We start from the raw sequence: 25,137 nt of genomic DNA, 5'->3' as shown, positions 1-25,137 counted from the left end.
AAGAATCCTAACATTTATATGGAAAAACAAAAGACCCCAAATAGCCAAAGGATTCCTGAGAAAAAGAACAAAGCTGGAGGTATCATACTCCCTGATTTCAAACTACACTACAAAGCTATAGCAACCAAAACAGCCCAGTACTGGCACAAAAACAGACACACAGACCAATGGAAGAGAATCAAGAGCCTAGAAACAAACTCACATATACGGACAGCTAATTTTCGACAAGGGAGCCAAGAACATACAACTGAGAAAAGAGAGTTTCTTCAATAAATGGTGTTGGGAAAACTGGACAGCCACATGCAAAAGAATGAAAGTAGACCATTATCTTACACCATGCACAAAAACCAATTCAAAATGGATTAAAGACTTGAATGTAAGATCTGAAACCATGAAACTTCTAGAAGAAAACATAGGCAGTATGCTCTTCAACATCGGTCTTAGCAGCATTTTTTCAAATATCGTGTCTGACCGGGCAAGGGAAACAAAAGAAAAAATGAACAAATGGGACTACATCAAACTAAAAAGCTTCTGCACAGCAAAGAAAACCATCAACAAAATGAAAAGACAACCTAACAATTGGGAGAAGATATTTGCAAGCCGTATAACTAATAAGGGGTTAATATCCAAAATATATAAAGAACTCATACATCTCAACAACAAAAATACTAACAAGCCAATTAAAAAATGGGCAAAAGATCTGAATAGAGATTTCTCCAAAGAAGATATACAGAGGGCCAACAGGCACATGAAAATATGTTCAACATCATTAACTATCAGGGAAATGCAAATCAGAACTACAATAAGGTATCACCTCACTCTGGTCAGGATGGCTATAATTAACAAGACAGGAAACAACAAGTTTTGGAGAGGATGTGGAGAGAAGGGAACCCTTGTTCACTGCTGGTGGGAGTGCAAACTGGTGCAGCCACTATGGAAAGCAGTATGGAGTATCCTCAGAAAATTAAGAATAGATCTACCATATGATCCAGCTATCCCACTGCTGGGTATTTATCCAAAGAACTTGAAAATGCAAAGGCATAAAGATATATGCACCTCTATGTTCATCACAGCATTATTCACAACAGCCAAGACTTGGAAGCCACTTAGGTGCCCGTCAAGGGACGAATGGATAAAGAAGATGTGGTATATATACACAATGGAATACTACTCAGCCATAAGAAATGATGAAATCCAGCCATTTGTGACAATATGGATGGACCTTGAGGGTATTATGCTAAGTGAAAAAAGTCAGAGGGAGAAAGTCCAATACCGTATGATCTCACTCATAAGTAGAAGATAAAAACAATAACAAACACATAGCAACAGAGATTGGATTGGTGGTTACCATGGGGGAAGAGGGGAGGGAGGAGGGTGGAAGGAGTGATTAGGCACACATGTGTGGTGATGGATTGTAATTAGTCTTGGGGTGGTGAACATGATGTAATCTACAGAGTTCGAAATATATTACAATGTACACCTGAAAGTTATATAATGTTATAATCTAGTTACTGCAATAAAAAATAAATTAAAAAATATCCTTCCTAGGATGAATAACACAATTATTGAAGAAAAAATAAAAAGTAAAAAACAAAAATAAAATGTGAAAATATACATTGAAGCAGTTCAAGATCATAATTAAATGAAGTAAGATCTTGGGACATGAGATCCTAAAAGCTCCTGAGTCTTTTCTTTAGTATCCACTGGAAATCTGAGCATGAATACTCTATGGCTGTCAGAATACGACTGACTCCTACAGTAAACAGACTCTCCAGCCCAGAGGAAAAAGTTAAAACACAAACCAACAAAGCTATATTTCCATTTCAAAGCTGATCCACTCTGAAAGCACTAATTACAAAGTGGATCTGGGGGGCACATCAACATTTGTGAATTCCAATCAAACATTCAAATGATTTTAGGAAAATTCTGGAAAATAGTCAAGTCCAAGCAAGAATCAACTTGATTTCATCATGATTAAGGACACATAGTGCTACAAAAGGACAGTATTTAGAGCTTCCCATCTTCCCAATGACAGCCTTGGTCAGAAGCCAAAAATCTTAGCTGCTCAATGACCTAAGCCTGTACTGTGCTGTCTGAATGGCAGATGGTACACTAGGCAAGCTAAGGGTAGTTCCAGACCTTTTCTTTAAGAAGGTTGGTATCAACCTTTAAACCAACTTTAATCAACCTTTAAAAATATTTTCTAGTCTTCTCGTCCGGAATTTCTGAAACAAATCCTTTTTATCCTAAGCAAAGCATTGTGCATTGAGATCCAGAGGGCAGGATGATAACACACATCTGGATAACTCATCCATAGCCATGAGAAATCCTGATAATATGAGAAAGAACCTCTTGTGAAGGTTCCATCTCAGACCGTTTCAGAGTCAGAATAAACTGCAAGGACATCATCCATTGATGTTTCAGATCTAGTCACTAAATTGAATCACGCAGACCCATGTGACCTGGATAATTTCAAACTGCAAACTGATGGCCAGTGGGATCTGTGGAAGTTGATGTTACAACAGCAAAACCCGACAGTGCACACAGCCTCAGCAGGCTGCATTCACAGAGGGAACTGCTGTCTCAAGGTTTCCACTCGTTTCAGTCTGTGACTGTGATACCTTCCACATCTCTTTCAATGGAGTCCCACTGTAAATCATTGCAAAATTTGTGCACAGGAGCTGAATACACAGTCAGAACTGGGGGATCTATCCTGGGCATCTGCTGGGGAAAAGAAAGCCGAAATCAGCAGATGTTTCACACCAATCTTGACCTGCATTGCTCTTTCTTTTCCTTGGTGTCTGGTAGTTTTTTAGTTCTGAAATCTTTCAAATCTCACCTAACGGTAAGTAAGGGTAGTGCCATCTTGTGATAATCTTCATTTTTCTTTGTCTGAAATAGTTCCTGCAGTTTCCTTTTGTGACCCAGGCAAGGTTTGAACTGAGCTGTTTTACTCTTCATGTCTCTGCTATACAGGACATATAGACAGGATTGGGATGCTGGCTATTCAGGACAGGTATAGTATGTAATAAACCGGGATTGGCAAACCTGGCTGCACTTCAGAATCAGTGAGAGCATGAAGAATGCAGACTCCTGGGCACCACGACTAGAGACTGTGATTCAGCTGGTCTGGATGGGGGCCTAATTGACTCCAAAGCAGCTGGGCCATGGATTATTACTTGGGAACCACGGATCTAAGTGAAATACTGAGCGCCAAGTTATTAAAGCTTCCAGGCCTGACTTTCCTATTTTAATGAGCAGGTGCTATTTATTACAAGACATTAAGATCCTGAGAGGAGAACAAAAGTTCAGAGGATAGGACAACTAAGAAAAAAACCCACATGTATTGGCAAAACTGAGGGTAGGAGAAGGTCACATTTGCAGAATTGCTTCTTCCCCTCTAGTCATTTATTAGGAGAAGCGTGTTGCTATGGTGACGGGAAGAGGGCTGAACATGGAGGTCTGTGAAAGGGGTTGCAAATTGGAGAGGGCTTAACCTACAGAAACCTTTGTTAAAATTATTTCTGTGAGTTGGGTTGAGAGGCTGCCTCATCTGCTGCTCTCAGTTGGAGGCCTGTCAAGTCTCTTAAGGTTCTATTAGCTACTCTTTGTTTCCCTCCGTCACGCTGGGGGAGCCCAAGCCTTGGCTGCAAAGAGAGGATGTCTCACCTGATATCCCAGTTCCTTCCAGCTCTAAATTTCCGGACCTCTATGACGATTTGGGGGGATTTTTTATAGGCTATTTTCCTGTTTAGGCCATAAAAATATACAAATATAAACAAATAGAGAGGTATTTTTTAAAATTAGTACACCTGCTTTAAGCATCTTTGGAGGTTTCATGCTTGTCCCTACAGTGAGCCATGGGAGCGACACTGATGTGGGCTCTGCAGGTGCTTCTCTCTCTACTGTCCTCCCTCTCCACTTCCACACTCTCTCCAAACAGTGGCAGGAAGTCCCCTTGTGTGGCTACATACCATTTAAACAAAGGAAGAGTTCTGGGTCTTTGAAGTTCACTGCCTAAAGAAAGATACCTGAGATGTGCATATTAATATATGAGGGTAGATTCAAATGTTTGTGGAAAAGAATTAACTAAAAATAGTGAAAAAAAACCCCAAAAAGTTTCATATTTAATTGATTTTAATTGATTTATGTTTTAATTCATCCTTTGAAGGGGTGGAGATAAAGAAGATCAGACAAAGGGGAAGGAAAAACAGAACAGAGCAGAAACCACTCTGGCACGTCATGGCTAGAGGGGAAAGGGACGGCAACATGATGGTCCATCTCCTAGGGACAGAGAATTTAAGACAGGATGAAAATTTATAGAGTTGAGAGTGAAAGAGAGAAAGACCAACAAAGGTAAATTGATATTTATGTGAAATTGCTGGTCATACAAATGAAAGAGACAAAACTTTCAGAATTCTAAACTGATTTTTAAAAGGTATTTTAATAATGGCACATGATTCCTTCTTTATAATAGTGTAATATGCAAGAGTAGTTGAATGGATAATTAAGTCATGAAATGGCAGTACTAAGTGTACTCCTTAAGAGTGGAGCTTTAAATTAGCTTAATTTGAGCTAATTAAGACATAGGTCATTTAATGATGGTAAACTTCATAGTAAGAAGATCTGAGTGTAAAGAATTATATTTCATGACCTAGAACTTAGATGACAGAAATCATCAGTGACTTTGAATATTTATCTATATCTATTTTCATTTATTTAATAAATTCCTAACTAGTTGGGTAAGAATAGCTTCATCTTTGTATTATCATCAAGTTTAATGGAATTGGAAATTATTAAAATATCTATCTTGGTGGTAGCTGATGTTTCTTGGGAACACACTATAAATACAAGAAATAGTAAGATAAAATGAAAGACTTTTTCCCTCTTGCAAAAAAAGTCACAACCACTAACGACACAAGATGCAAGAAAATTGTGGCCTGTGAGTATGTAAGCAGAAAACTGTTTGTTAAAAAATAATGCACATAATACTGACACCATGGAAACTGGTCATTACAAAACAGGTATGTGTCCTGGAGGCATAAGGAATTTAAGGGAGCTGGATGTCAGAAGCATGAGGATAGAAAGAAAGGATGTACTTGGTTTTTGAATATCACCAACATTCTCATCTCAAATGACTTCTTATTTTAGATATTTATAGTGTCCATCCCAAGCCTCTAAGGGAATATGCAAAAAATGGAAAGGAACACAGCAACATTAGGTAACCCAAATAGAAAGTACTCTACATTCTTGTAAAGAAATACTTAACCTGAAAACAGGAAAAACTAGAACAAGACTTTCTGATAGAGAAAGAGAGACAGAGAAAGAGCAAGATACACAGAGGAAGGGAGGGAAGAAGGAACCAGGTGTGCCGGCTGACTGAAAACACAGTCTTTGCCAGGAAGAATGTGAGCCCATCCTCCACCCAGACTCACTCAGCCCCTCCTAGAGAGCACCCAGGCGGGTGAGTGGGAAAAACAGACTCAGCTCACCATCTTCTGCCACATGCTGAGTCCCAGGCTCACCCAGCAGGAGCCCAGTACTGTTAGCAGGAAAACCACCACAATAATGAAACTGCCTCTGGAGGAAAGCACTTTCTGTACAAAAGAAAACAACCAGCAAGAGCTCTAGGAAAATAACATGCAGTAAAGGGCCCTCAACGCTAAGTTTAAAGCTTGTAAGAAAATGTAACAGAAGATGATGGTGGTAGAACTTACAGCCCCTCCTGAAACATTCACCAACGTTACTCGGGTCCAGCTTAGGAAAGAAGAAGTGGTCAGAGGAGTGCCTATGGACTTCTGTCCCGTGTCACTTCTGCACAAGCACAGAAGTCTACTTCTCCTCACCAGCTCTCAAGGAGTCAATGCATTGAAGGTTTAAGGAGAGAATTTTGTGGTAAAGGCAGGCATAGAGCTGACTCAAAGGTGTAGAAGGAGAAATTGTTATTTCACCCCAAAGTCCATGCCGTCTCCCCTTTACAAATGTCCATAGTCTGTCCCTTCTTTGGCCATGCCACCAACTCCCTCAGTAGGTCTCCAGCATTTGCATTCACAGAACCTAGCAGTGAAAGGTAGCAGGCAGGACTGGGCCTCCGGGCAGCCTGGGAGCCTGGGAGGCCACGCCATGCTTGCCGTCCGTCTGCAGCAGGTGAGACGCACTGCACAGGAAGCCATGGGTGACAGCCCCACTCTCAGTAACTTGCTGGGGGACCAGAGAGGAGTGTGAACCAACCTGGAGCTCTGCTTCCTTGTCCGTAACGCGGGGTTGGGGGCGCTGTACTACAGCTCCAAACCGCTTTACTAAGGACGATGATGGTACTAACTCTCTAAGAGGAGTACTCGACAGGTCACAACGTTTTCCACATGTCATCTTATTGGATTGTCACATAATCCTTCTCCTCGAGCCTTAGCCCCACTTACTAGATGGGGAAACTGAGGCTCAGAGAGAATGCATGCCACATAATGAATCACAGGCAAATTCAGGTCTCAAATCCATGTCATTATTTAAAATCCTGATGTGATTTGATTTTTGTCTTGAATTTTAGGCTCTAAAGTGCTACTATACAGTATATATTTATTATATTTATTTAAAAATAACGTTAGGCAATTTTGGTAAAATGGAATTGACATTGTTTTGACAGACTCCTTATATGGGCAGGGGGTAGAGAAGGGGTTCCAGAATAAGAGCTGCTGTCATCCCCCTCTGTCATTGCTGCTGTCTGGAAGGGCCTGTGTGAAGGAGGGACTCCTTACTTCCCCTGCTGTGCAGGGTGGGGTGGGGGAAGGGCTTGTGCCTGAGGGACACATCAACACCAACGCTCTTGCTAGGATAGGGAAAAGCACACATACGTGCACACAAAAGCAAGCACATACATACACACACACAATTCTCAGCTCTGAGGCCCAGAATTCACCACCAACAACAAAGACTGCCCAGCACTTTATGCTTTGCAATGCACCCTTCACACAATGTGCAGGTGTGTGACTGTCCTCATTTCATAAGGAGGAATTTTTAAAGCCATTTAGCAGCAGAACTAGCCTCAACCACAGACAGTAAATCCAAATCTGGTTCCTTTCCCAGGGTGTGGACTCCAGGCTCAGCCCTCTGGGTTTGCCATCCTAATAGGAATCCCCGCATCTCCGGCAGCTCTGGATAGGGCGGCCCTTGAAGCTCTGCCATTAAGGAACACGGAGAGGCACGGGGAGAACGTGTGAGCCTTTCTGTCCACCCTTGTCTCTGCAAACCAGAGGGAAAGATGAGGAGAGCTAATCAAGTCCTCGCAGCCCCACACCCTTGCTTCTCGGAGAGGCAGAGAGGTTTCTCACATGGAACAAAGCCATCTCTCGGCCAAGAGAGCTTTCATGTTCACCTTCGAAACAGCATTTCTGTTTTGCAGAGAGAGCCTGTCAGAGCAACACCTTCTCTGAAAATGAGGAAGTAAATATGAGAGGAAGTGTCTGGGGCTCCAATTTTTCTCCAGTAGGATCTGAGTGCCTCAACATAAGGGCACCTGGCACTGAAACTCCAGTTTCTTCCCCCTGCCTGATGCACGCTGCTGCAGATGTGCGGGGGGCCTGCGGGAGACTCTCTCTGCTGCTCAGAGATCAAGCCCGGGACGTTCTGATCATGACAAGGCGGGAGTCAATCAGCGTTCCCAGGCTTTGTAAGAAAATTCCAAGATGCTGGAGAAGGAACATGAATCCTTAATTTCTGGATTATGTGGGTTCCTCATTAGCTGGCATTGCCCGTCAGCAGCTCTCTTGATCCAAACATCTTCCTCACTGGCCTTGCTGCAAATCCCCTCCACTGCTCATCTCTCTCTTTAAAACTCTCAAGACTGCTGTTAAAATACCAATGTGATCTGATGGAATGAATAAAATCCATCATGAAAAAAATCCCAATTGCCTGGAAATAATGTACCAGGAAGCTTTTGAGTGCCCCAGGGGGACACCAGGGAAGAGACGCCCTGTGCTTTGGAGGAATGGCAGCTGTGCGCAGGAGCCTGGGGTGAGGGTCTGGTGCACAGTGCCAGTGCTCTGCCCGATTCCCTCGGGTCTCTCTTCCCAGGTCTTCTCGTTCACAGGTGTGCACCAGCGGCTCTCATCAGAGGACTGCTCCCGGCCTTCCAGCGGCTCTGCCTGCATTCCTAGAGAGTTGGGAATTCACATCCCACTAGGTGACTCTTGCCAATGACTGACTGGAGCACCACGTATGAAAACCCAGTCCCCTGGTCTCAAGTGGGGACAAATTCTGAGGTGTAAATTACATCCAGTGTCCCCTGTGGAATCAGATTCCGCTCTTGTTTGGCTTTCTCTTCTTCCGTCTCTTGCATCCCCCACCCTCTTATAGGTTTCTCCTGGCAGCACTTCCTCAATATACTACTTATACCCAAATCTTCATCTCAGGGTCTGTGTCTGAAGGACCCACCCAGACAGAGTTCCTGACTGGAAAGGCCAGTGGAATGGGGCTCCTCTGGTGAGGTGGGAGCAAGACAAACTATATCCATCCTTCAATTTTTACTTTGGGGCACCTTTAGAGCAAAGGTGGGAATCAAACTTTGGAATTCAGAATTCTCCATGCAGCTAGTGGAAAACAGCCCTTTCTGAACACAGCAGCTTTGCTAACCAGTGTATTTAATGATATTCGTAGCTAAAGACCCATCTAGCCCTGCTGCCTAACACTTGTGGGCAGTAGAGGTGGCAAGGGCTGCTGTTTTTCTAAACAGTGATTAATCCGATTTGAGTAAATTGGTAGAGGCACTTATCACAAAGAAATAAAGTACCCACCTGAGCAGTGCATGAAAATCAGCATAATATGAACCAAAAGAGGAAATTAAAAAGGAAAATGTCACTGGAAATTTTACCTTATCAATCTTCATTCTTCCCCTTTAACACTGTTTCACTGCCGCTTATATCATATTTGCATAATTAAATTGCTTGGAGCGTGTGTTTTAATTTGGATGGAAAGTATATATTATTTATACTGTGTAAAAATCATTTGATGTTTGATTGAATTTTTAATGCTCACTCTTCAAATTATTAAAGATAGAAAAATAGTTCTGTTTTTCTGAGTTTTTTTCCCCCAACCCATTCGACCATAAGGTGTTCAGATATTGTTAGAAGGTTCCAAGTACAGAAGTAAGGCCAAACTGATGCAAACAGATAGAGGCCTCAGGAGGTGATGCGGGGGAAATGTCCAGGCCAGGCTGTCCATGTCCCATGTCTTATTTCAGCTTTGCCCTAAGTTTGCTGTGTGACCTTGGGTGAGGGTCATTTCTCTCTCATTCATTTGAGAAGTATCTATTGATGTCTACTCTGGGCCATCAAGGAATTAACTAGATCTACACTGTCTAATATAGTAGGAACTAGCTACATGTAGCTATTTAACTATAAATCTAAATTAATTAAAATTAAAGGAAATTAAAATCCATTTCCTCAGTTCCACCAGACACACTTGAAGGGCTCAATAGCCACTATGACTAGCAGCTACTATATTGGACAGGACAGATACAGATCGTTTCCAATTGCAGAAAGTTCTACAGGACAGTACTGAACTAGATGCTCTCTGAAGGTCTTTTCAACTCTAACGTGCCATGATTAAAATGATGTGCAAATAAGCCCAAGTTCATACTAGGAACCACTTGCAGTGCAAAGCTGAAGTTTCTGCCATTTTATAGGCATTCACTGGAAGTCTTCTAGACTAGATGGGGGCGAGGTAGAAATACAGGGGACAAATGGACAAGTTTCTCCTCTTGAAGGAAATTAGACCCCAGCGGAGGAAACAGATATATGTACAAACAGTGCACTGAGGAGGAGGGTAAGAGAATGGTTCCTAAGCTGAGTATAGGACCAGCCTCCTCAAATTTCCAAATGGAAGCCTGGCTATTGTGCCACTCTACTGCCAGGAACATCCCAAGCCAGTGTCATAACTGGTTTTCTCTCTGGGTTAAGAGCCTGTAACGTTCTCTAACATGTGAGTTCTTAATTCTCCCACAGCTATTGTGGTTACACCATTGAGGTGTTAACACTCTTCAACATAGACAGGGGTATGTTTCAGCATAAGCAACAATAGAGGAAAAGTAGACTGATATGGGATTGACCTCATGTGGTGATGGTGTGATAGTTTATATTATTTTTCAACAAACATTTACTTGGGCTCAGCCATGTGACTTAATTTGGCTTCACAGTGGATAGAAATACTTCCCATCTCCTTGATTTTGGGCTTGACCATGTGACTTGATTTGGCCAATGGGATATTAGTGGACATGACACAAGCAGAGACCTGGAATGTTCTCACATGGTTGGGTTTGGTCTTTCATGTTTCTGCCATCAATATGAGAAGACTTTGTTCTGACTAGTTCCATTGGCCCTGAGGAATGGAGCAGAGCTGAATCCAACCCATGGGCTGGAGCCGAGCCCAGCTCAGCTTAGCCTAGATCAGCTCAACCCAGATGACGTGCAATCTCATAATCAAGAAATAAATTCCTAGTGATGCATGCTACAGAGTTTTGGGGTGGTTTATTTTATTATCGTGCCACGCATTATTGTAGCAATAGCTGACCCTTACAGATGGCAACAAAAGGGAGGGCTAGGATGTGTTCAGAAAAAGTACACGGGTTGAGACTGTGATTTTGTTTGGTAACTGAACTCTTTGGAGGAGCTGGCCTGGCAGCATCACATTAAGCACGATGAGGACAGATCAGGTAAGCTTTGCCAACCATAGCCCCACATGGGAAGGTTTACCTATACCACAGAAACCTGCCAAAACCAAATAGCAACTTAAAAAGAGAAACACTGATGTTGGAACCATCACTATCACTATATCATAACTTTGATTTCACAAAAGACATTAGTGCTAAACCATCCTCATCAAGCATATTATTTGCCTCTATTATAAATTCTTTATACTCTATAACCGGGAAGGAGAGGGGAAACTGAAAAACACCTCATTCCTCAATATCTTCATTTTTCTCTCTTATCTCCCACCAACTTTATCATCAGAGATCCCCAGGCATAAAATCAGCAGCATGTGGCAGTGTCTGGCATGGTAGGACAGATGAACAAAGACACATGTGAATGGCAGATGTGAGCTGCTCCCCTCATCCTGCCCCCTACTCTGTGGTCTGCCCCCAGCAGAGCAGGCACCACCTCTCATCTCTGCCCCTTGGACTCAGGGATACTCTTTCTGAAAATCGGGTGGTGGAGGCTGGCTGCATCCTTTGGTGGAGACCAGAAGGGAGAAAGACAAGAGAGATGAAGGGTTAGGGGCTGCAGCTTGCAATGGAGAACCCAGGACACCTGACTTCATAGCAGTCCTCCAGGTTCCCTGATAGAAAGCACTGCTAAGCCTCTGCACGGTGACCTCATTCCCACATTTTACTTTCCTATAAAGGATGATGCTTGGCTGTCTGAGGACCAATACAAATAACTATATGAATTGCAATGATGTACTCTGGAACTTTTTTCTCTTATTGCTTTAGAAGTGAACTGGGGGGCTGGCCCCGTGGCCGAGTGGTTAAGTTTGCGCACTCCGCTGCAGGCGGCCCAGTGTTTCGTTAGTTCGAATCCTGGGCGCGGACATGGCACTGCTCATCAGACCACGCTGAGGCAGCGTCCCACGTGCCACAACTAGAAGAACTCACAACGAAGAATACACAACTATGTACCGGGGGGCTTTGGGGAGAAAAAGGAAAAAATAAAATCTTTAAAAAAAAAAAAAAAAAAAAGAAGTGAACTGGAAGACAAACCATCTGATACATCTGTATTATAGTCTCATGTCGAAAGAACATTTCTTGAACTAAAGATAAACAAATTTTACTATATTAGAGGCCAAGAAAGCACAAAATTTCAGCAGAGTGGTTACCCTAAGTAATTTTTGGAGAAAAAATTTTAAACTATGGTTTATGATAAGATGTGGGTGAAGTGGAATGAATTGCCATGATTGTTTACTAAGTTTCCTTCCCTCCTTTTAAGTTCTTGGTCAATATAGAGAACAGAAGTGTATGGGAAGAGTATGTTAATGAGTTGAGGGTTTAGAACCAAGCTTCTCTATTTGAGTTTTCATGTTTGGAAATAGGCTAACGCATCCAGTCATATCAGAAATGCACAGCCATGGGCCACTTCAAGTCTGCGAGAAAGAGATCAGAATGGACAGGAAAAGGGCTGCCTGCAAGGCTAATGTCCTTGCGCAACAATCTCATGCTTCCATCTCCAGTTTCTATTGAGCCCCAGGTTTCTAATAGATTTTCCTTGTCTATGTTGCAATCAAAGCTGACTTAGAGGCCCCTAATAATGAGAATGTTGCTACTGTTGTTAGAGCTAAAGTCACATAGGAAACATGCAAGCAGCTACTGCCTAACGGTGAGTCAAATGAACAAGAAAGCAAACCACCCACAAGCTATGGTCTCGTTTTAATCTGAATCCTCACGAATTCCCATCGCATTGCAACCGCACATGACAATGAATAAGGCTCTGCCACCATGGAAGCTTCTCCTCAGCCTGTGTTAATGACCTTTCTCTGCCAGCCCTGGCCTCCGAGATTACTGATGGGGACATCGACATCGATAGGAAATGAGGAGCTAGGGCAGGGCTGATGTGCTCTTCACAATTTACATGAAAAACAGCAGCTTACTTAGGCAGCACTTTGGGCATCTTCATCTTAGCTTTATATTTTTAAACACTTTAAACAGGATAATATTTGTTAATTCCCAAGTTTGATGAGCCTGTGTATACCTGCCCATCTGGATTCTTTATTCTGGCAGCATCACAGCCCCCGTTGAAGCTGGGCTAGCTCTGAGTAGAGGGTAAACCTTCTTCCTTCAAGCGGCTCATCTGAACAATTCTAATGCTGGAAGTGCCCGCTCCCAGTTCCCGTGAGGGAGAGTGCCCTCAGCCATGAGAGGAGGGTGACCCTTGGTGCTTCTCTGTGATGTGAGGCATGGAAGCCCAGGGATGCTCAGTGTCCCTACACAAAGCACAGGCTTGATCAAGTGTCTGAAGAGGGAGTAAGGTAGGTCCTGTGGCTACCTGTGGCTGCAGATGGCAACCTTGTAGGCCAGCATTCCATCCAGGGTGATCTCATCACCTGATCACCTGGCTGCCTGGGATCACCTGGCTGCCTGGGCCCGCCAGTTGTAAGCTCCCCTACCCGACTCCCAAATGGGTCCTGAGATCTGTAGCCAGGCCTCCCTCGCAGGCTCAGGAGCTGCCCTGAGGGGCTTCAGGAGACCTGGTTTGCACCAATAGCATGGGCTTTCTCATGTTGTATTTTTAATAATTTAGTACAAATCTCTCTTCCCCGCTAGGCTCTGAGCTCCTTGCAGGCAAAGGGAGTTTTTAACTCATGTCTTATTCCCAGTGCCTGGCTCAGTCTCTTGCAGGCATTCAATTCCCTCTCCTCCTTCATCTTCCCCTCTTTCCTTCCTCTTGTTCTTCTGTCCTCCCTCTCGATGTCAAGGTGTCTTCTATGTATGTTCCATGCACTCTGCTCAGTGCTAGGGGATGTGCACAAGACAGTTCCACAAAGACCATGCAATCAGCATCAGAAACTACACATAATGATGCCATGAAATGCTACCACGGGGGAGCACAAGATGTCATCCCACTCTGGTCAGAAAAGGCTGCAAGCTAAGACCTGCAGAGAGAGGAGGGAATTGGGGGGAAGAAAGGTGAGGAAGGAGGCGGGGCCAGGAGGCAATACTGCTCCAGGGAGAGGGAACAGCTCTATGGAGCAAAAGTCAAAACGAGAATTGTTAGTGGCCAGCGGAGCCTCAGGGACGGTCCAGGGAGGGAGGAGTGAGGTGCAACAGAGAGACGAAAAGTCAGCAGGGAGGCCGTAGCCACCTTCAGGACGCCAGGCTTTCTCTCCAGGGCAGTGGGGACCCACCGACGGGCTTTAAGCAGAGCAATAAGGAGCTTTCACAAGGTGCTCAATAAATGTTTGCTGAGTGATGATCTGATGCACTGAGGACCCAGCACATGCTTTCTCTGGGACAGTCTTTCTGTCACCTTCGACATAACCAGCTGCTCAGTCTGAACACGTCATGACATTCAGAACTTAGTTTTACCTGCCTCTTGAAAGTTCCTAGCACCTCCTTCTTGCACGCGCCTCACAAGTGACGCTGGATTTGCTCTTCGATAGCATCGATCCTATCCTTTTTGGTATATTGAGGTCTCTGGTTGTCTTTCTCTGCAGGAGGTGAGTTCAGCAAACACGGGCTCTGTGCTCCTACTAGTGCCCGGAATGTGAGCCTCGACGGGCCAGGGGCAGGTGTACCGCAGGTATAGGGGGAGGGAGGGAGGGCGAAGAGGGGGTGGCAAGGGGAGGAAGGAAGAGTGGCAAGGAGAAGAATCCTATCATTTAATTTTTTGGGCTTAGGTTAATGTTTACAAGCTTTTGGATTATGTTAATGTTCATCGTGAGTAACTTTTCATAATAACTGAAGAATAATAAGGGAGAAGTATATTCTTTTGCTGTGGAAAATAAATCCAAAGTAAAATAATTGAAAAAGACAGCAAACAGAGATACTATATCCTTGAGTCCTCCTTTTCTAAAATAATTCATTTAAAAAATCATTTCCAAGTACTTTTGAGTACACAGCATTGAACGTGACAGCAGAGTGGCATCAGTCCTTTGGATATGCAGGCTCCATCACATATAGACGCATTGCTTTTTCTGATGAGCTTCCAACTTTCCTAATGGCTTAAAAATAACCTATAATATATGAGTCATTATTCAGGATTTATCTTCAAAGAACTCCAATTACAGAATTTAGTCTCTGGAATGCCCCCTTTTTAGACATAGAAACAAGTATTTAGGAAAAACATCATAGGATTCACAAGTAAAGATTTATACCTTGTTCTGAATAGAACAGGCACTAAATAAAAGTGCCGTCATTGTGGCTCTAACTGAGTTAAAAGACACATTGTATCAGCTTCAAAGTTCATCCCAATAGTATACTCAGTCAAAAGTTACACGCGTGCTAACTAGACATGTCACGTGTGTCCTGCTTTCAAGTCTTTAGCATGCAAAATGCCTTTTTATTTTTGGATGAGTCATAAAATAAAGAATTCTTATTCTGAATATTCCCACGCTATAGAGTTCATAATCTAAAAAAGTGAGATCTGAAAGCCTATAGCATGGCAGGAAACAAGTAAGACAGATATCTTCTCCAGCTCTCAAAAATCCAAAGTTAGCCAAGCCCCCACTGGATCAGGCTGATTCATTTCGCCACCTTCATTTCTTCCTTCTCTTCCTTTTCGTGCATTTAACACTCCGTCTGAAACTTCTTTTCCTTCCTTACATATGGCTCTCCCTTTCCTGCCTCCACACTCTCGCACATGCTCTTCCCTGTATCTGGAATCCTCTTCCCTCCATATCTGTATGTCCAAAGCAGACACATATGTTTCAGACTCATCTCAGAGACCACTTTCTCTAAGAAACCTGCCCTACTATCTCCAGAAAAAGGAGCCTTTCCTTCCAATGGACTCATTCGAGTGCATGGACCACGTGTTGCCTTCCATTGTGCCATCTACCCCAGGTTCATTGCAGGCAGGGTAACCCCAGTGAACTACTTGATTAGCAACAGGTGTTAGTACCTGTTCCCTACATGAGCAGTAAGGTGTTGGGAAGACCTGAACAGGCAGATTCGCTGGTTTAATAAGTTAAAAAAGAAAATGAATTGAGAGGAGGCAAAAAGAAGAATAAGGCCTCAAACATGAAAGGATGAAGTTTCAGCACAGGTGTGGCATTCACCACCAGGAAACACAACTCAGCATTTCTGGGTCCTACACAAGGCATCCTAGAGAACAAGGTTAAAGCTACATTGAGCCTGCCTGTGAAGGGCCCAGGTTTGTGCAAGCGCTTTCCTTACACTGTTTTATTTACTTCTCAAGACAATTCTAGAGTGTATGTATTATTATCCATGCTTTACAGAGGAGGAAATAGGGGTCAGAGAGGCTAAGTGAGCTCAGAAAGGCCCAAACAGCTAAAAGTCCTTCTGCCTCTAAAGTCTGTGTCCCACTCCTTATGCTGCCCCAAGAATATTATATTGTAAGGGAGAGAAACATAACTGAACACACATCAAGCCCTGGGAAAACAAGGGAAAATGGACATGTGAGACTCTTTTCAGCATTGCTAGTTTTATGGCAGGAAAAACCAAAAGCGGTTAACAAAAGTCCCTTACAGCTGCATAATGCATCATACTTCCCAGAGAGTTTCCATGTCTCTGAATTCACACACCTATTACATTCGGCATAACCTGAATCAGCAAGGCATGAACAAAAGCTTGGGCTGTGCTTTGCCAGAGAGGGCTGGAGTGCTTAGTTCTCAGCTTCTGCAAGATGCAGAAGGCTCAGTGAGTCAAGGGAAGTGGCATCTTCTGTAAGGTCACCCAGAACCAGGTCTCCAAGAGACCCAAGGAACAAAAGCGCCCTAATAAAGCTGTGATCTGAGTGGTTTACTCTTCCCTCAGTCAGTCTCTAAGACACAGGTCCAAACAGAGATGGGGGTGGTAGATGCGTATGCAGTCTGAGCATGTCTGGAAGAGCAGAGGATCTCCAGGGGTCAGGCCACACTAAGGGTCACACGAGATGGAAGGCTGAACTCCTGCTGAATTCACCACATACCTCTGCTCCCAATGTGTCATTTATAGATCTTACTTTTCGCACGACAACAAAAATATCCATCCATCCTTCCATCCAGATCTAATATAGCTCCTAGAAAGCAGTCACAGATGCTTGCAACTTGACCAGGGGCAAAATAAGCACGTGCTGAGCAATGTACACTCGGAAACTGCAGATCTCTGGAGTCATCCTTCAGGAAGCCTGATTATCTAGGTTGGTTCCTGAGAGATGGCCTCTAAGTCCATTCAGCTTGGGACGACTTAAGCCAAACTCCTCTGCCCTCAGCCCCCGTGCCTCAGTCTTCCTCAAGGGCCAGCAGGGAACTGCGCCATCCACCAGCACCCAACACTTCATGGGCAGACAGATGAGGGGGACCTGGAGGAGGAGGAGGAGGAAGAGGAGGAAGAGGAAGAGGAGGAAGAGGAGGAAGAAGAGGAAGAGGAGGAGGAGGAGCAGGAGCAGGAGGAGCAGCAGCAGCAGCATTACTAGTAATAGAGTTACTAATAGTTACGTTACTAGTATTGCTACTAGTAGTATTACTAGTAGTACTAACAAGCAGCAGCAGCAGCTTCGAAAATCCTGCCCCTTATGTAGTCCTGCCCGTGAACTCCAGAGAAGGCAAAGCCAGGCTTCTGAAGGGCAGAACTGGAACAGGGTCTTTTCCACCCTCAGCCCATTTATCAAACAGAAACGCACAACTGATTTCCCCTCGGAGCTCAGGGCACACATATAAGGCATCTGACTTTCTCCTTGGAGGGGTCTCGCCACGGAATGTAGGGCTCAAGGTACTTTACTCCTACTTTCAATGAAACAGCATAATTTTTCTTTATGTAGTTGTTTTCCTCTGTAAAGTGAAGGAAATATCACCACAGCAGTACTGTCAAGGCCACACATATCTTTCTGAAAAATAAGATGTAGATTATTTTATCCATCTTGCCATTATTAATATGGACATAAATTCTCTATGCTATTTCATGGATATATTTCCAGGCACATGGTATATATTTTATAATTCAATATTACATTATGATAAATGTGATTTGTGAAAGTCATTCCTTCACAAACACAGATCTTTTCCATATTTTATGCAAACCTCCTATTCATCATATTTAGCATTCTCATACTAAACCTAAGAAGATAATAAAACTGTATATTGAAAGAATCATTTTATAAAATTCTAACTTGGTTGTCTCTCTTTCCCCAACAGAGGGGCAGCCTATTCTTGATCTTTTATTTTTGATTTTGTTTTTCTTGTTCTTTGTTTTGAGTCTTGGGCCTTTTTAAGGATAAAAGTTATGGATCCCTTCTCCAGAAAAACGTGTGTGAAAAAAATGCAAAGTTTTCTTATAACTAATTATATTTCATTGGAACTTCATTTCCTTAATATAAACACAATGTAGAAATAACCTTTACAAAGAATTATATATCTTTCACTATCTTTTTTATGTACCTATTGTGCCTATAAACTAAAAAGTAATCCTGCTTGAGAATAAACTTAAATTTGAAAGCTTGCTGTTATTTAGCTTAAGTAAGAAGCTGAAATTAAGGTGTGGGTGTGATAGCCAGGTGTGTGTGTGGGGCGGTGTTTAATAGTAACCAAAGCCAGGCTTGCATGAAGCAACTCCAGAATCGTCTAGTGTTCTTTGCGATGAATTCATGGTTCACCCTTTACTACGTCTTTCAAGAAGTGTCTGTGTTTGGCAAGATCTGCCTCACTGGGCTGCCTCTGTCATCACAGAAGAGATCCAGAAATCTGAATTTCCGTTTTAAAGTTTCTGAGCAGGAACAGCACTCAAAGGAGTTGGGTGGGGCTGCCAGATGAGTGCAGAGTTCTTTGTGCGGAGAAGCGAATGAGCCTTTGTCCTTGTGGAGACTAAGCTGCACGGCCTCTTCCTTAGCACAGGGAGGCTCACAGGAAGCCTGCCTCATCCACCTCTTACAAAACGAAAGCTGAGCCGAAAGAGCTCAGAGGATTTCTCAGGAGCCTCAGTAACAGAAACTTACGACCTTGTAAGGAAAGATTTCCTCATTCATGCGGCAAAAACCAAAACAAAACTTTGACGGGTGTCATGTGATTAGGTCTCCCTTTAGATGGCTCTCAGAGCGGCCTTCCTTTCCACTCCAAACAGGAGTGCTCTGGGCTGAAGATGAGTCAAACCACCCAAGAGTTGTTCTCTAGAACACCAGCAAACTTCTGCCTAGTTGAGGGGAACTTTATATCCTGCATCACACTTGACAAAGCCCTTTAGAAGCTAGTGAGGCAAGGCCTTGGCTCTCCTAAAAGACAACTTACTACAGCGGGCAATACTTATGCAGGATTGTTGGCGGAAGGTTTGGTGCCGGAGCAGGTGGAGGTGGAGACTAATGGCCCTTCCTTCACGAAAGGAGTTAACTCAGGAGCTCTCTGGTTTGAAACAACACACATCTGATGGACAAAAGCCATGGCCTGGTTTCCCAGAAATACACCAGGAATTTCATCCAGTTGCAGCTAATGAAAGGTGGCATACGTGCCAATTCCTCCTGGATATATTTTGAAATAATTTGAAACTCCAAGCATTCCAGAGTAGATGGTACTTGACAGGGCACCACTTCATTCTTTCTCTTCCCCTTCAAGCTATAAGCTATAGAGTCCCCTCCACCACTATCACCAGGGTACCGCTACAAGAGACTTACTTGCTGCTTAAAGATAAGGCTTTCCCCTCGGGACAAATCCAAGTTTCTGCCTCTTCAAAGGGAGCCAACTTCTTGCAGAGAAGATCTGTGCGCCCTGGTGAATCTCCAGGCCAGACAGACAGGTGCTCCTTTTAGTCTGTTGTGTCCATCGTCAGTCACCCAAGAAACTACTTAGGTCACCCCAATCCATGGGGTAAAGGATCTGACATTCCCTCCCTTCCAGGTCCATGCATTCTCAACAGGGCCATATTGCTCCCAAATGGGTAAAAAATGGTTCTAGTGGGTAGGCAGGACTAAATCTTAGATATCACAATAATGTGGACCCTCCAAAGGACCATAATAAATAAACAGACAGCATATTTCTGGCATTAAAATTTTATAGGGAAAGACAATGCGAAAAAATGTCTAAAAAGGTTCCTTTGAGTGAATAACGACAAAAAAGATTGACAAAGACTGCTCCAGTGTATTTGAAGAAGGGGGCGGGTGTGTCTCTGGACTCTTCCCACGCTATCTGGCTGTGGGCTTGCTCTCTTGACTTAGCCACAGGCATTCTCTGCCTTGGCTCCTGGTTTCCACCTGGATTCAGGAACCACCAACTCCCTCCCTCATAAAGGCTCCAGCCATCATTGCATCCACAGAGGAATGGTGAGGGTCACACCCCAACATGGCCCCCTGCCAGGGTACACGCTGTTCTCCTTCCTTTATCCCTCAAGGCACCACTGACTTGACTAGTATTTATAACAGTATTTACTGAGAGAATCAGAAGGGATTTGCCATTCAAAAAAGAAAACATAAAACTTTGTATCAAGGTTCAATGTTCCTCTAGAGGTTTTAGTTGGTCCCACTGCTGGGGGTCCCCTTTTAACCACCTCTTTCCTTCCCCCCTTCCTTTTGCTAGGACCCCCCTCTTTCAGTTATGAGCTCATTCTCCCCATGCTTAGGTCCCAGGCTCAGGACTCTGTGGTCACCAAGTAGCAGCCAAAAATTGTTAATACCATAGTGACTGCCCCTCCCAGAACAGTGCCCTTTGATTTGCCCAGAAGAGCAGCTTAACCTCCCTCCTTCAACTAGGTTCCCAGCCTAGTCTCTGCAGAACCCAAAGTGCAAACAGGAAACTGCTTGTTATGAAGGAAGGCAGATGACTCAGAGGACCTAACCCACGGTGCTGGTTAACAGGGGACTGTGCGAGCCTTGAGGTCAGACAAGGCCAACTCACAAGAGAGCAGGGCATGTGCATTTTTAAATCTCAAGCAAAACAGGTCACTAGCGTCTTCCACACGCTTGGGTGTTAGAATGCTGCCCATAGACCTCAGAATCTGCCTCTTGCCTTTTCCTTCCTAAGCTTTTGCTCAGTTGGACTTGCTTTCCAGGCCAGCAGTATCTAGCAGCCTTCCTCCTAGGGCTTGGGGAATCTAAGAACTGACTTACTTTACTTTGACCTATGCCAGGGATACTGTCTCCTGCTTACTCTGAGAAATTCTAAGCCTGGTATCCATTGCTCCTGGGTCTCCCCTTGTAGAACCCTCTCTGGACATCAGGTTCCCACTGGCTAGAACAAGCAGGGTCCGGCTCCACTAAGCACTGACTGCATTGATGTATTTCACTAACATCTGGAGTAGTAGAGTGTTAACATACAGTCAAGAATAACTAAGGCAAAACAAGGAGAGGTTCTGTTACAACCTTCAATCTTACCTCTGTAGGGTAACACCTACTATATTAGTTGAAATAACGGTAGATGAAGTAACAGATGGTTCCCACCACTCCCTCTAACCAAAGCTCAGTAAGCTTAACACCTTAGAAGCTTATTTTTGTCTCCTCTAACAGTTCAATGCAAGCTTCAAAGGTGGTCTGTTACCTGGTGCCTCAGAGACCCATGCTCCTTCCATCTTGTGGCTCCACTTTCCCATGAGGACCTCAGAGCCCCTTGCATCCAGCTGGCAAATGAGCAAAAAGAGGGTGGAAAAGGCATCTCTGCCTCCTAAGGAACCTAAAACCAGAAGGTACACACACTTGTTCCCATACCTTTGGCTAGAACCTGAATGCAAGGGAGGCTGGGATACGTAGTCCAGTTGCAAGCCACATGAGAAGATGACTACACTTGGCACACTGCTAGCCACTCTGTCATCCCTCCTTCCCCCCTCAGTCCACAGTGGCTGAGCAGAGGCTGTGCTGGGATCACGAACATGCAGAGGGGCCTTACGAGACCATGGAGTCCAGTCTCATTTTACTTAAGGCGAGAGTGACTTGGCAGGGGCTTCTCTTTCCCAAGCTTTACTGCCTGCCATTTTCATATGTTGCATCTATTATAAATCAAGCCTCTCTGGCTATTTCAGAGATTTCAGTGGAAAATAGTTTTCAACCAGCTATCTCATTTATAGACCACATTTGCAGGTAATTCTCACTTTGGTTGAAGTTTTTCTTGATTTCACTTTCTAATTACAAACATTTGTGGTAACATGCTTCTTGCCTGTTAGACTGGCAGCTCTTTGAAGTCAAGACACAATGGAACACGCTTCATTGTACTTTCTACTTTTCACTGTACTTTTAAGTTAGGCCACGCAGGAGCCTGACAGAGGCCAGCTTATAAAAGGGTCCTGGAAGCTCAGGAAGTGAGAGACCCCCACTCTGACATAGAGCAATCAAACTCTGCTAGGTTCAGGCTAGCCTACTAAAGAAGCTGTGTTCACTAGCTTATAACTTGTTTTCCAAATCTGTAATCATTAGAGACACATGTAATTGAAAATGAGACCTACTGTGCAGTCTCCTCCAGGTGAACACTTGCCCTCTGTTACCGTGGAAGTTCAGGATGGCTTGCTGGCCCCACTTCTACCTGTGGACTCCTGACTCCCAGTGATCTGGGTCATTTCCTTCCCTTCCCCCAACACAGGTATCAAGGCACTTGCCATATTCCTATTGTGTTCGTTATTCTTAAAGGACTAGCTCTCAGCTCTCTACTACGTTGGAAGGCAGTTAGAAAACTCATATTTGCTAAGGAACTAGCTGCGCCAGGGGTAAAGACATCACTTTTCCAAGAGTGTCTGCCCATTAATGATGGCCTATCCCCCAAATATAGATCTCTAGTGGTGGAATTTTAGGAACTAAGGATGACTTTCAGGGAGGACCTGAAAGACAAGGAAACACTTTGAGGTGGAAAACAGTTCTAGTACTCTTCAGTCACCCCAGAATGGTAGGCTTTGGTCCACCCACATCTGAGACTCACCCTGTAAGGAGAGATCCAAAGCAGGATCTCTCAAGCCCAATCTCCAAACCCAAGAATGCCCCTGGGCTTAGCAAGAGCCCCGCAGAACCTAACTTCTGCTAACAGTCCAATTATTGCACCCATCTTGAAGACACAGTGATTATTTTTTAGTGTCGTCCTCTCTGTGGATACATTCCTAATAGAGATTTTAGGGGAGAAAGTCTTCAGGGCAATATTCATAATCAATCAGCACTTCCTTATTGTACGAGAGCTGACTGTCAAGACTGTTGTTTTGCAAAAATATTTTAGAAGGTCTCATATCAAACTGCATAATCAGCACTTGTGTTTTATGGAAATTAGAAGATATATTCTTACACTGCATCATAGGAACTAATTGTCCCAGCACCATCACTCAGAGAAAGCATCTGCCACCCGAAATTGAGAACAATTCACAACCCATGGAACAGCACCTCGCCACAGAGCAGACTTGTTATAAATTTATAATGATTTCATATAAAAACACTACATTTTAATAGTTTCAAGAAATGACAGGGTAGGGCTGATATAAATGTTTAACTAGCACTGTCTCATATTTCACACTTTGTTTATTTCATTACTGGAGATGCTAAAATGAAACAGCTACCTTAAAAAAGTCATCAAATTCAAAACAGCTTACGAACAAATATTCTATGCAAACCAGATTTCTTGCCCCAAGAATATCCCACAGCCTCTTTTAGATAAACACTTGGATATTTCATTTAACTATCAAGTAATTTTTCCTTATAGGTAATTTAAATTGTTTATCATTCTTACCTTGGTGACATGAAAAATATATAATGGCCCTCATAACTAAATTTGTGTCGCTATTTGAAGGCCACCATGGAGGGGCCCTGTCCCCTTGTGTTCTCCAGGCTAAACTGCTCATCGGCTCTACCGTGACTTTACACGTTTTTCTATAAAGGAAAGAGGATCACTCAAAAAGCATCAGGTCCTATTAATACACGACACAGATGCGAAAGCCATTCGGATGTGTCAGACACACGGATGGGACCTGAAGCTGCCTAGCAGGGAAACACTTGATGTGTTATTGTCAGGTGTGTGCCATCCAGTGCCTTTTCTCTCTATAGTCTCTCTGTTTTTCTGAATTCTCAGTGATTCTGACTGTTCTTTTCTGACACAGTCACTCATGGAGGATGTGGTGGTACTTCAAATCATAACATTGGAAACTGTTGCCTTACTACGTATTAACTGTAGACTAATTGGATTTAAAACTTCCCTACGAGTCAGGGCAAAAAGGCAGCTTTTTGAGTGAGATGGTATGTTTAGTATGGCCCCGTTTCTAGGAATTTTAACTTTCTCAGTCATTTCTGTAATGCTTGAATTATTTTCCCTAAAACTCATAAGTTACCGGTACAATCAAAAAATAAAAATTTAATTTTGCTACCTAAGAAAAAAGTCGTTCCTGTGGTCTGAGTGGTCCACGAGGAAGACAGGATCAGGGTGCAAGGTAAGGGGAAACTAGGCAAAGCCCACAAGGGCCAAGGGCCTGGGGAGCAGCTTCGAGTGGCAGAGGCAAGTCCCGGGACGGAGACAAGGCAGAGGGAGCAGGAGCTGGAGGGACGGGGCAGCCTGGGAAGTGGGGTGCCAGGGAGAATGAGGCGCACAGCTCAGGGGAAGGGGAGCTTTGAGGGATGAAAGAAGGCGGCTCAGGTCCAAACTTTGGGAAAGGCAGGGAGAGGAAGGACAGCAGCAGCTAGGGTGTGATGGTGAGCAGCAAGCAGGAATTTGGGGTGTAGGAAACCCACACAATCTAAGCCCTTCCAGTTCTCAGCATCCTCGGCAACCAAGGGGGAGTGCTGGATGCTAGGGCGATGAATCATTTTATCTGAAGATTAAAGGAGATGGTGACCCTAAAAGCTTGAAACATGTAAGGACATTTGGGTACACATTTGATCTTCATTGTAACCTACGAGGCAGATGCTGTAATCTCTGGTTTATGAATAAAGAAAAGAATGCTTAAGGAAGTTAAGTAACTCGTCCAAGGTTTCTCAGCACAGAGCAGAGACTGACACCTAGACTTGAAGTTCAACCCTTGCTTCCTCATGAACGCTATCTTGCAGGGAATAAGCAAGAGCCCCAGTCAGCAGCTTGGAGCCAAGTCTGAGAACGTGTCGGTGTCCGTGGTGCGTGGGTCAGAATGCTCCTCTGAGGGCTGGAGCCCTGGGCTGGCAGGAATGCCACAGCAGCCTCAGGGTGGATGGGAGCCAAAGAGATGAAATTACAGATTGCATTTGGTCTTCTTCCCTCATTGTCAGCTTCTCAGAGTGAAACAGCTAAACAGGGCAGGGCTGAGAGCTCCCTGAGACGGGAGACTGCGGCCTGTGTGGGCTCATCACTGTTTGCCCAATGCTGGGCACAGAGCCTAGCAGAGAGCTTGGCAGAGAGCAGGGCTCGGTACGTTTGTTGAATGCATTCATGAGATGGCAGTGGCTCAGGTATAGGTCTGCTGCTGCCAACCCAACACTCTGCCTACTCTTCCTTAGGTCGTCCCCCAACAGGAGACATGCGGGTTTGATGACTGTCCACTTAATTCAGGCTACTGTGGCAGGTGTCATGGTGGATCCAAAGATAAATAAAAACAAC

At 44.0% G+C, this 25,137-nt stretch overlaps 1 protein-coding gene across 4 annotated transcripts in view; it reads right to left on the bottom strand.

The window, feature by feature from the left end:
• Positions 1 to 25,137, bottom strand: part of ULK4 (unc-51 like kinase 4) — a 513,120-nt gene that overhangs the window by 71,664 nt on the left and 416,319 nt on the right. The gene's annotated exons all lie outside the window — the stretch shown is intronic.

Source organism: Equus caballus, chromosome 16 (genome assembly GCF_041296265.1).
Source record: "Equus caballus isolate H_3958 breed thoroughbred chromosome 16, TB-T2T, whole genome shotgun sequence".
Lineage (NCBI taxonomy): Eukaryota > Metazoa > Chordata > Mammalia > Perissodactyla > Equidae > Equus > Equus caballus.
Note: the sequence above shows the minus strand (reverse complement) of the source record. Positions and strands in the feature narration are given on the sequence as shown.